Raw genomic sequence first — 12,612 nt, forward strand, 5'->3', positions numbered from 1 at the left:
TTGTAGCAACTATGGACATTCACATTTGACAGGATTAGCACATTTAAATTGAGTACAGGGGATTGATAAAGTTGTCATCCTGAACCCTCTAATTTGGGTGTGTTTGATCCATGGGCACATAACTGCCATTAGCTACTTGGCCTCCACACACAGCAGAGGTGGTAGTGGCAACTGTTGTCAATATTACATTTCATTTGTGGATTTGGCCTGAGTCTGTTAATAGAGCCCTAGTTCATGTAGGGAGAATTCCAGCTGTCATGTCATCGCAGGCCAGTTTTACATTGTACCCTACCCTCCTGGACTGGCTTTACCTTTCCAACATCCTTGGCATGGCAGCACACCCCCATGCAAAGGTTGTTGTTGTAGTGTAGTACTGTGCCCCAGGTTTACTCTGAACAGCCCATGCCCCGTGCCGTGCCCCTTTACCCATTCCACTCCCGGAATATCATGACTTACATGCATTGTGTAGTACGTATGTCCACCCCCCCTGCTTACAGTTAACAATTGTGCATTTTAATTTCCCATGCCACTTACCCTGCATCTGTGTTGTCTCCTGGTAGTCTGTATTGTCCTGTCCTTGAATCCCTGTGACGATCTCCTCAGGGATGACGGCTGCCACCATCTCCTCCATGTGGTCCAGGGCCTCCTGCAGTGCTGGACTCCCACCTCCAGTCTGCAGTGCTGCCTTCCTGTTCCTGACCATCTTTTCCTTTGTCCTGCTCTTGCAGTCATGCCAGCGTTTCTTGCACTTGAAGACTGTTCTCCGTACTTCTGCCACATTGTTTATCTTGTCAACAATTTGTTGACACATTGCCTCTCTCTTACTAATTGGCAATTTAGAGGTGACAAAAAATTGGTGCTGGTGTTCCGTCACCTCTTTCACCAGTATTTCCTGCTCCTCTGCACTGAACCAACACTTTATTTTCTTCTTCTTCCGCTCCTGGGTCTTGTGTGGGTCGTCCTGGCTGGTTCCTGGTCTGTTGTCATCTTTCTGGGGTCTGTCCAAGCATCTGGAATCCATTTTGGCTCTCCTTTGCACATTTTGCAGTGTTTGCGCTGCTTTTTGAAGCAATTGCATCAAAAAAAAGGCGCGTATCTGGTTTGCGACGTCGTGAACCGGCTCACAGTCATTTTCGCTGCGTTAACGTCGTTTTTCTTTACGACGTGATGCATTGGTTTGAGTAAAAAAAAATTACTCACACCAGTGGTTTGCGCCGCCGTGCGTCAAAGTATAAATTTGACACCCCAACAGCGCAAATAAATGGCGTTAGCCGGCGGGAAACTTTTTGACGCAAAATTGCCTCGGCACAGTTTTGCATCAAAAAGTATAAATGTGGGCCATGGTGTCCCGCCCAGTTTTCCTTTGTCTCAAGGACACCACAAAGGAATGACTCAAATATGTCTGCAGCCTCCCTGGCGCCCGTAACAGACATATGGGCAGCAATATTGAATTCAATGCAGACTACAGTAACAGCCTTACAGTTTCAGATCCATAAAATGGACATCCAGGTTGACTTGTTAAACACTCTTGCAGTTTTCATCTCAGGAATCGATAGTAAACTGCAAGAACTAAACTCATTAATTACAAGAACACAACAAAATCAATTTGAGGACTTTACCATTTGCTCCTGCAAAGAGGCAGTTGACGGATTGGGCCAACTACCAGTAATCTTTAAAGACATCCTGGAAGAGATTCGCCGCTCTAACAATAAAGAGAGCTTGGCCCAGACGTCCCATCTATCATTGGGGATGCCCCCATCCCTCAAACCTTCAACGTCCTCAGAGGAGAATTGGCCTAGCCCACAAGATGCCCTAGCCCTCAGGTCACCTAACCTGGAGGGGAATCCAACTAGGGAAATAGTGGTGGCCACTCAACAAAGGGCACAGGATCATTCTTCTCAAACTACAGAGCCCAAAGTTTTGGAAAGGCACTCTGGCTATCAGCTGACAAAAAGAGAAAGGAAGCGGGCAAGGAAAGGCAGAAAGAACATTCAGGTGACGTCCGGATCTGGAATGGGATCCCCACCCCACACAGTGCAGGAGGTGCGGCCGTTATAACAGCCGTCAACCCAAGCAATGGGAATTTGAATACAGACTTATCCAGTTCCTGACAATCTTTACAGCCCTGGTGGTCCCAGTAAGTCCAGTCTAGTAAAAGTCAATTGTCTACTTCCATAATACTAGAACCTGCCCCGTGGTTACCAGCCATCTGTTATGTAGGGGTTCAGCCCACCCTGAAGGCATCCTCTGACTAATAGGTGGCCCTGTCCAGTGTTAGTTCTGCTAATTTCTTCTACCCAGTTGTACTTGGGAACCCCTGTTGTTTCCAAGAGGGTTACACTCCAGTTTTAGTATTTATTTTTTATGTTGTCTATATTTTATTGTACATTTGTGTTAGGACATTCTTTGGATGTATCTGATGTATCCTTTCAATGTGTTTCCTCTTTTTTTATGGTTTTTATTAACTAATAAAATAATTTTCTACCTACCTTGTGGTAGATTAAAGTACTGGGAGTCAGTAGTGAGTAGTGGTCATTAGTGAGAAAAAGAGATATATATTTCATAAAAATGATTGGTGAGGTTAATAGATGAGCTAGATGAGATTAGGTACGATAAGTTACAGGGTATCAATTTCCATAAAATAAAAAGGGAGGTTGTGGTCTTTCAAATGATATGTGGGCAATTTGCAAAAATACATTAATAGACATTAATAGAGATAAAGGCAAACATGGATGTCGTTTAGAGAAGGTTGTGGTCAGATGAAAAAGAAGTCCCATCAGAAGTGCCGGTTTTTGGGAATATAAAGGATGTTTTTTTGTTTTAATATAGAATGCAATTTGAGCATGCAAGACTGTAGTGAGAAACAATATAATTTGCCTGCAAGATCGTGCTGTATTAGGTACTTTAATAGACGCAGGAGTAAGGGCAACAGTCTTCCCACATCTAAGTTAACCACTAGATCACTGAACAGCTCGGGGGTGGAAAAGTAAAGTAATGGATAATGCAAAAACTGAATGGAGATACTGCAATGCTAGAGCGGATATTTACTGATGTTCATCCTGAAGGTTTTACTCACAATATTAATTATAAAGCAGGGTAGGGTCCACACTTCTTGCTGGACATGGCACGAGATGGAAGGTGAGGACAGTTACCCCAGACAATAGAAGTGTATTGCCTCTATTATTGTGGACGGAGCTCCAGACACTGAGGTGAGGGGGCTCCCTAAAAAATTCAGTGAAACATTTTTTAGCTCGGGGTTGCTGATTGGGATTCCTTAGACACGGTTCTTTGTTAGATGGTAGGAAGAGGGATCGGACTAAAGAATCTGTTAGTTTGTGCCACTGCTGTGGTTGATCTTGGATGGAGACTACCCTTCTGTGAGAGGCATCAGTTCACAAAAACTGAGCATGGAGAGTAGCTTGGCAAGGATATTTGAAATTCGAAGCAACATGAATCTGTTCTGCAGCATACACCCATTACAAATACCTATTACCAGAAACGTAGAGAGTAAAAGTGTTGGTTTTCAATTTGTGAAAGGTCTTTCATGTAATGTTTATATTCTGACTGCATCTGACGTGGTAACTAATCTTTGTAACATTCGTTTTCACCTCCCTGCTTTCCGACACCACAAGTGGAACTTCCTAATAACTCAGAAACCAGAGCCTTGCATGTGTGAGTTAATGCTTAAAGAGCTTTTTACTCAAAGATCACTTAGAACCATGTCTTGGCGATACCATCTGTTCTTTTAGAAATTGCTGCCGCAGTACTTCCCTGTTATAACACCTTAAAATAAAAAATAAACTGAAAGAATGTGGCCTTGTGGCCTCTTGAGTTGAAAATCACAGTGGGTGTTACACCACCTTCTATATATATGAACACAATGTGTGTGATCTTGGGCAGACCGCTTTATTACCACGAGCTTAAGCCTCCTGATCTGCCAAGTGTAAACGAGAGAGTGCCTGAAGGTGATTCATTTTGCGCTAACATACTTTACTTAATTAGCCTCATACATAAAGCCAAGTCATCTGCTCTGGGTTTCATTGGATGTTCTTCAGATTTCTGCAGCAGATACACTGTCGCTAAACCTATAAGCACTGGCAGGCCTCAACATTTTGAACAGGTGCAGCACCAAGGCTGGGACTGCATACAGCCTAATGCACCTACATTCAAATCCTTTATGAAGAGATTGATATATGTGTGTCGATATGTAGCTTAGTTACTGTGAGACCTATGTGAGAACGATTTGCCTTTAACCTCAACTTTTTGCTTAAATTATTTTGTGTTGGCTCTAGGACTCTGTGCACTTTACCACTGCTAACGAATGCTAATGTGCTCGTTGTCTCTCCTTTAAAAATGGTTTAATTGGCTTGCACATGATTGGCATGTTAAGGGGCATACTTATGAGCCCCTAGCACCACCTTGCGCCACATTAGCGTCATTTTATTTTTTATGCTAATGTTGCCCAACGAGGCCAAAATCCTTGTGCAATATTTACAAAGTGTCACAATGCAAGCATTGCACCACTTTGTAGCACTTTGTGCTACATTACGCGGCGCCAAAAAGGCGTAAGAAAATCGAACAGATTTCTGTGCATCATTTTTTACAACACTTTTAATGCCTGCTCAGAGCAGGCGTTAAAAGGGGGCTTCCATTATTTGTAATGGGCCCCTATGTACTCTGCAGGAGTAGCACCAATATTTGGGGCTATTCCTGCAGAGTGCATCAAAAGCGTCAATAAAAATTATGTTAGTGCCCCCTACCCTATACACAAGGTGGCAGAAGGGGGGCACTAAAGGGCACAAGGAAAGTGGCGCTGCACTAGGTGCAGCTCCACTTTTCTTAAATATGCCCCTAAATTTACATTTAAGTCCATTTTAGAGTGGTATGACATAAAGTCAAGGCCTTTAAATTAAATGATATTATGGAGTCTGAAGCACTTACTGTGCCGACCATTTAAGGAGCCCCTTAAAACATGTCCCAGGTGTGCCATTGGAGCCTGAATGAAGTTTTAAACTGTTCAACTTGGCAACATAACCCCCTTGCCAAATCATAAACTCCCCATTTATAACATATACATCACCCCAACATAGGCCCTGGGTAGTTCATAGGGCAGGGTGCATTGTAATTAAATAGTTGGACAAGTATTTTTGAGTTTTACATTATTGGAAGGTGGGTCATTAGTTGTGTAGTCTGCACAAGTAATGGATCCACACACAACCACCACCGGGAACCAAACAACCCATTGTAGCGCTTGACTCTCAAAGGGTAGCATTGCAGAGCAGTCCAGGGCTTACTCAGGGGAGGTGGTGTGGGCTAGTCATCCCCATTCACGAGCACACAAGCATGACACTCAATAAATGATTGTCCAGTCTGTGCTTTTTCTTTTGAAAAAGTAAAAGTACATTTATTGCACACACACTAGTCAATAATATAGAACAATTTTCAAATATACACAAATTGATGGAATTACTCTTGGATGACATTGTGTAATAATCCTTGTCTCCCCAGAAGGGAAATACAATCGAACACACCACACGGCAAAACATTTCCTGATATCCCAATGCAATATTTGATTGCAAATTGGAGTGATAGCACCTAAATCTGGCAACAAAGTACATCTACTAAGAGTTGGCTGCAAGTCTCATTAATCAAATCAGCGTCAACAAGGAACATGTAGAGGCATGCTGGAATAATGTAAATAATTTTCAATTACTTTTGGATTATTCTTAGATTACTTCCTACTTACCGTTGATTAACTTGGTACAATACCATCCTACACCCCTAGAGGGTGCAGTCCCACAAGCAATGAAAGAAAAGTTCCAAAAACAAACTTGTGCTCCACATTGAGGTGGAACCCTTGGAGGAATATGATTCCTTTGTCTCACCCAGCCTGGCTTGGGGTCACAAATGTTGCTTTTTGGGGATGCTGCGCTGCTCCTGCAGCTCCCCCTGTCAATGGGCACTTGGTTGGTAGTGGCCCCATCTTTCTGGGGCCACCATGAGCTGAGAACTGGGCTCAGAGGAATGTTGGGCCTCGGAAGGCATTGTGGGCCAGTATGCATATGTAATGAGTGGCTCTCCTGCTATGCCGGGGAAAACTGCTTTGCTTTCGTTTATGCAGCCTAGCTCATGGTTCTTCTTTGTTTGGGGGTACCCGGCCCCACCCGGATGCCGCCTAAAAGGTGGCCTGGTTGGAGGGCAGCACAGGGAGCCCTCCCCCGCCTGCCCTCATGTTCGGGGGATGTTCACTCCCACCCGGACACCCCCATGTGCTGCAGTCTTGTTGGATGGCAGCTCGTGGATCCCACCCCCAGCTGCCCTCACAGGCTCCCACACCTACCGGTTGAGCTGGCAGCCACTTGCTCACACTTACTGGTGGCCCCGTCTTCCCACCAGTGCCAAACACTAGGAGCGGGGATGGTGGCCTCCTGGGGGGAGTCCAAGGGCACTCCACCAGCCTTCATGCTGCACGGGGGCCCAGAGATGGGTCCTGGGCCCCGCCTCTGCTGAGATCTTCACCAGGAGCGCAACAGCACTTCTGGCTTTTGCTCGGTGTGGGGCCCCAGGATGGGATCTGGGGACCGAGGACAATCTTCACAGGGGTGCAACGGCACCCCCGACTTCATTTTTGGCAGGGGGCCACAGTACAGGGTTGGGCCCCAGAATCATCTTCACTTGTCTTCAGCCGGTGGCTCTCTGTCAGCCTGCAGCCATTTTCGCGGGGGACCCAATGGCGTCCCCCGACTTTTCTTCTTGGCAGGGATCCCGGAGGTGGTCTGGGGCCCTTCTGTTTTTTTCAATGGCAGATGCGACGTCGCCCCCCCCCCCAGTTTTACTTTGGGCTGAGGCCTGGCCTATATTCATGGGGAGTACAACGGTGCTCCCCGGGTTTGCTTCTCATCGAGGGCCCCAGGATGGGGCTCAGGGCCCTTCAACTCATCTTCACAGCGGTCGTAACAGTAGCCCCTGGCTTTACTTCTTTTTGGGGGCAGACCAGGGCCCTAGCTCATCCCAGAGGCATTCACCAGAGCAGCGGTGGAGCCCCACGCACTTCTCCGTCGCTCTGAATTAGGTCAAAGGTCACAGACCTTCTCCATTGGATATATCAGGCCCTCAAGCACCAATTTTGATGCTCTCTGTGTCATTGTGTTCCTGGGGGTGAGCTCTTGCCACCAGAAACACTTTCATTAAGCCTCCTTGCCTGGAAGGCTCCCAAATGGTAGGTAGCCAGCCTTTCTTCTGGGTGCCTTCCTTTTCTTCTGGGCAGCGCGCTCTCCTTGCACCAGCCCAGTCTTTCCCCCAACTATTCCTCAGGGGACCAGCTTACCTGGCCCTGGCATGTGCCTTGCTAGGCCTGAAGTCATTCAGGGGAAAAGTCCCTACCCCAGGGGGCAGTCAGGGCGTTCTTCTTTCCAGTTGTCCATGATGCCCTACTTCAGTCCCAGTGTCCTGCAGTGAAGTACAGCCAAGAGAGAGAGAGCTCTCCCTTGTGCAGGACCTCTTAAGTGGGGGTGGAAGGATCCTGCTGGCCTACATCTCTGGCCTATCCAGATATGCCACATCACTTCCTTGCTACATCCCCTCCTTCCTGCACAGTCTTCTGGATAGCTCAAAATGGTGTCGACCAGGAGCTAGGGCCAAATGGGCTCTGAAACTCAGCCAATCCTCCCTGACATTCCTTCCAGGGCCTCTCCGCCCATTTCCTGGCACGGGGCTGACAGCTAGCTGATTGATGCAAGGTCCTGCTCAAACAGCTGGATAGAGCAGTAATTGACCTTAATCCGGAGCTGATTCAGAGAAAGATGACATTTCTGGATGACCCCATAAGCTGTACAGCTATGCTTTTGTAACATTCTGCAACATTCTTTTCATACAGGTTACAGTGTACATTGGTGTGGCTGTAATCTCTGTGGGTCCTAGGGGACCTGAGTTATGCACTAGGCCACTCTTTCCCATTTGCATTTAATGGAGTGCCCCTACAGTGAAAAGACAGTAAGCACACCGACGTTGACATTTACTGGAGTGTCCTTACAGTAGATAGACAGTAAGCACACTGCTATCCCTCACATGGGTACATCCATCTCTTGAGGCCTACTCCAGGTCACCACCCACTCTGCATAGTTCATTCTTTGCCAGGCTATCTAAGCGCAGTACTTGGGCTGCCCACACCAGGAATCCTCCCCGTGCAGACCTCACATGTGGGCACACACATGTGCACACTTGATCACGTGTAACCAGCCCGGGGCTTCCTACGCTTGCTGCGCCACAGCAGCATTTCCTTAGCCAGGCAGCACCAGTGGTAAACACACGCAGTCTATTTTACCATGAGTTAACTGTGGGTGAGTCCCCAACTGGGAGGCTCCCTCACAGTAAAAGGTCCAAAACCAGGTGCTCAAAAAGCAAAAACTCAGGGCGGACCAGATGGTCAGAATCGTCCTCTCACGCACATGTTCTAGTAATGAAAAATTCCAAAATGTGTTTTTGTTACTACTTTGAGGCCTACCTCACCCATAGGATAACATTAAGTTGCCTTATACTTTTAATAAGTGTTTACTATTGATTGGTAACACATCAACATTTCATGTGTGGCGTCTGAGAAATTGTAATTAAAAATCCTCTTTAATGTTAAAGTCGGATATTAGGTACAATTTTAAAAATGACACTTTTAGAAAGTTGGCAGTATCATGTCCTAATTCTTTGTTGAATGCAGCCTGTTATTGGGTCACATGACAGGGTGTAGTTGGCAGTTGGACTTTGAGTATTCCTCCCAGACACCCACGCATTAGAGGGATTAGGTGTGTCTGGATGGTCCATCAGCTGTCAAAGGTTTGGGGAAGTGGAGCTTGGCACAGCTCCAGTTACAACTGAATATGCTGTGCTCTGCCTTCACACCAAGGATTTATCATGCCTGCATTTTTCATTCAGCCAGCTTGGATCCAGGGCAAGGGAAGGAGGAAACTTCAAGCACTTCGAAAGGAATTCTTTAGAGACTTCTGCTTCAAAGAAGACACAAGACCCTCAGACTCACTCTTCAATTCACTTCCTGGACCTGCAGAGGGACTCTTACAGTACTGCCTGTGGCTGTGGCCTGCTGTGTACTTCAGGGGACTGCTTTGTGGCACCTGGAAGGACTTCTCCACTGCCTGAAGCCTGCCTTGAACTCACAGAGGCCTGACCTGCTGCTTGACCCCTGTTCAACTGCTAAACACAGGACTACCAGAGTGACTTTTAGAGCTAGTCGACTGGCCTCCTGATCAAAGCCTCAGGGACAGCAACAGCTCTAATCATTTTGAACCACATCTGTACCCAACCCAAGTGAGTCCTATCCCCCAAGTGGTGCCCCTCTAGTCCTGGATCTTTGGCGGTGGTGCTACATGTACACAGATAGCCAAAATCCAAAATGCTTGGCTAAACAATTCTCTGACAAGTGGAGACTTGGACCAACCTCCTTGTATAGCTGCCCAAGATGCATTGGCGGTCAGCCTGACACTGTGACAGCTTTTGCCATGTTCTTCTCCACAGGAGCCAATCATGTTCAGCGGTCCTTCACCAAGAAGGTATCCAACCTTGTGGAACTCTCGTTGGCTACAGCTTCCAGCAGTGATTTTTGACTTGCCAAAAAGAGACTAATAGGCTGGTTTATATATTGGTGGATGGGCTACTCTGTCATAACGCTGATGGATATCCGTGCCTCCGTTTCCATGATCACCACATTTGAGAGCATCTCAAAATAGTTCAACACGCACTCTGTGCAAAAACCTCTCTTGTGTATGGTTTAATAGACTTTAATGCAATTCCTCCTATGAAAATAAAAGGATTGTATAGCAGGAAACAAGGCAAGTGACTTGCCGCTTTAGTTATTAATAAAATTGTCACAGCAAAAAGGGTGTGGTTCGATAACTTTAATAAAGGCTGCTCCGAGATGTGATTTAATTTAAGGTGCTAAAAAGAAACAATCCAAAATACACTTCTTAATGTAAAAGTTAGTACCCGAGCTATTAATATAGAGAGAGTCACTGAAATTTGTAGAAGAGTGTGATGCTCAGATTGAACCAAGAGCTATTTCCTTACTCTTTCATTGCACTGCTTTTTTAGATGGGTAACACAGATGGGGCTGCAGAGAATTATGAGACCCAGCATGCACTGCCTCAATACCACTCCTCTATTGGAGATGCTTTGGTGTTGGGCATATAGTTCACGGTCTCAAGGCTGATTCATTCATGCTGCCTCTATCGAGCCAGTTGGAGGAGTGGCTTGGCAGCATGGGCATGGTCTGTTTAATGGTTCAAGATGTGATTACAATGACTGATCCTCGGAAACATGCTGCACACTGACATCCTCACCAATAGTCTTTTGCAAGGTCTGCACCTCACCCCTCCGCCTTCTGAGGCTGCTGAACATGCCCTATGAAGTGATAGTTGTTGTGAGAAACCTATATCCCTGGATAAGATACTATACCCCACAGGTGCAGTATTCAACCAACAAAACAAGTCAATGGAAAAGAGAAGTGCCCATTGCTTGGCCTCCTGATATTAATCTTGGGGTAAGGAGACACCAGTAAAAACATTTTGCACTCACATCTAAAATTTTAATATAGGTCTAACACTTTAACTAATAAGGTCACCTGCTGTGCGGATGGGTGAAGGGAAATTACATTCTCATGCTTGGTGTCTTCTTTTAAATATGGTGTAGGTGGGGAACTACAGCTGTTGCTTCCTGTGCAGATGGATGATTGGAAATTCAGTGATTGTACTTCATGTGTGGATGGGTGATGGTTGATGGTAAATGTAGTCCTCTTATTTGGCTTCACCTGTTGAAGTTGGTTTTGGCAGGATATTTTGGTTGTAGTTATTGTATGGGAATGTTGTGTAAATCTTTAATGAAAATATGTGAATTTAAAAATTGATTTATCTTTTCATGAAATTATATTTTTATTTATACAAATTTTTACATTTAGTTTATAAGCTATTAGTTTTCAGTTGTTATGATATCCATATTGTTTGTACAGTTTTGTAGAAAATTAAAAATTGTTTTTTATATTTCAAATATTTTATATTTAAGAACACATTTGTAAATGTTTTTTGTTTGTTTTTATCTGTTGTATCTCTTGTTCATATGTTTAGATATGTTTTATTTTATATTGTTATTTTTTGTATTATTTATATACTTTGTAAACATGTATTGTATGTTATATTTATTTGATGTTTATTGCCATTTATGATTTTGGAAAATAATATATTGCCTTGTAGGAATACTAAATGTACCTCTCTAGTGTCCAACATCTTTCCCACAAGGGTTTAGATTGGAGAGGGAATAGTGAGTTTAACCCTTTTAGTGCCCAATATCTTCCCCAAAATTGATTATACTGAAGTAGGAATAGTATATTTGATCTCTTTAGTGGCCAACATATTCCCAACAATGGTTTGGATTGGGATGAGAATAGTAAATGTTATCCCTTTAGTGTCTAACACCACCACAAAATGGTTTAGATTAGTGTGGGAATTGTAAATCTTGGTCCTTTTAGTGTAAAACACCTTCCCCAATATGGTTTACGTTGGAGTGTGAATAGTAAATCTAACCCCTTTACTATCAAACGTTCCCCAAAATGATTGACGTTGGAATAGGAATAGTACAGGTGACCCCTTTAGTGCCCAACACCTTCACCAAAATGATTTAGATTGGAGTGGTAATAGTAACTGTCATATTTTCACTGTCAAACACCTATTTTTTAAATACATATTTGTTTGCATACTTGTTTTTATTTTTATATATTTACTATGCATGTTAGTGTATATCAATTAGTACTTTTTAATATAGACTTATGTTTTATAGTAATATTTAATTTATAAAATACATATACATTTGTATTTGTCTAAAACATTGATTAACATTCTTTACACATTTAATATAATTTTTGCCTATATTTTTAACACTGTTTAAAATGTTTTTGCAAATTGCTATTGATTTCTATAAGGAGATAACTTTTTTTTACTTTCACTTAGCAACCATTTTTTTACCGCTACCTGTGTTTTGTATTGTATTGGGGTCATTTTGAGGTGGATTTCATTTGTGTCAGTTGTGGTTTCCTGTTGCTATCATGTTCCGACATTCTCTTACCACCCTTGTTGGATAGAACTGGGTTGTGACTTCAGATCTTGCATGTTCTGATCTGACTGAGATAGGGGCAACCTGTTCCTGTAGCCAAGGTGCTGCTGACAAGTTAGATGTCAAGGCAGTCTGTGCCCTTCAGAAGTAGTCACAGAGGAAAAACCCAAAAGGGAAAAAACCTCATACACAGGAACTCCAAGAAGCAGGATAGAGACAGCGTCAGGATACCATGACTTCAAGGACAACAGGAAGCTACAGGAGAAACAAGCAGGAAATACTCCACAGGAAAGGCAAGCAGAAGTGAAGGTCACCACCAACAGGAAGTGTTGCAATGCAAGGAAGAAAAGAACATGGGGCTCCTTATATACTGATGAACAGGAAGTGACAAACAGGAAAAAGAAAGAACGCCATCTTGGATTGCGAATGTACTATAGAGAAAACTGGCAAGGACATCATCTTGAAAGTGAAAAGATACCAGTGCATGAAGGGAGGAGAATGGCATTC

Source organism: Pleurodeles waltl, chromosome 5 (genome assembly GCF_031143425.1).
Source record: "Pleurodeles waltl isolate 20211129_DDA chromosome 5, aPleWal1.hap1.20221129, whole genome shotgun sequence".
Taxonomy (NCBI): domain Eukaryota; kingdom Metazoa; phylum Chordata; class Amphibia; order Caudata; family Salamandridae; genus Pleurodeles; species Pleurodeles waltl.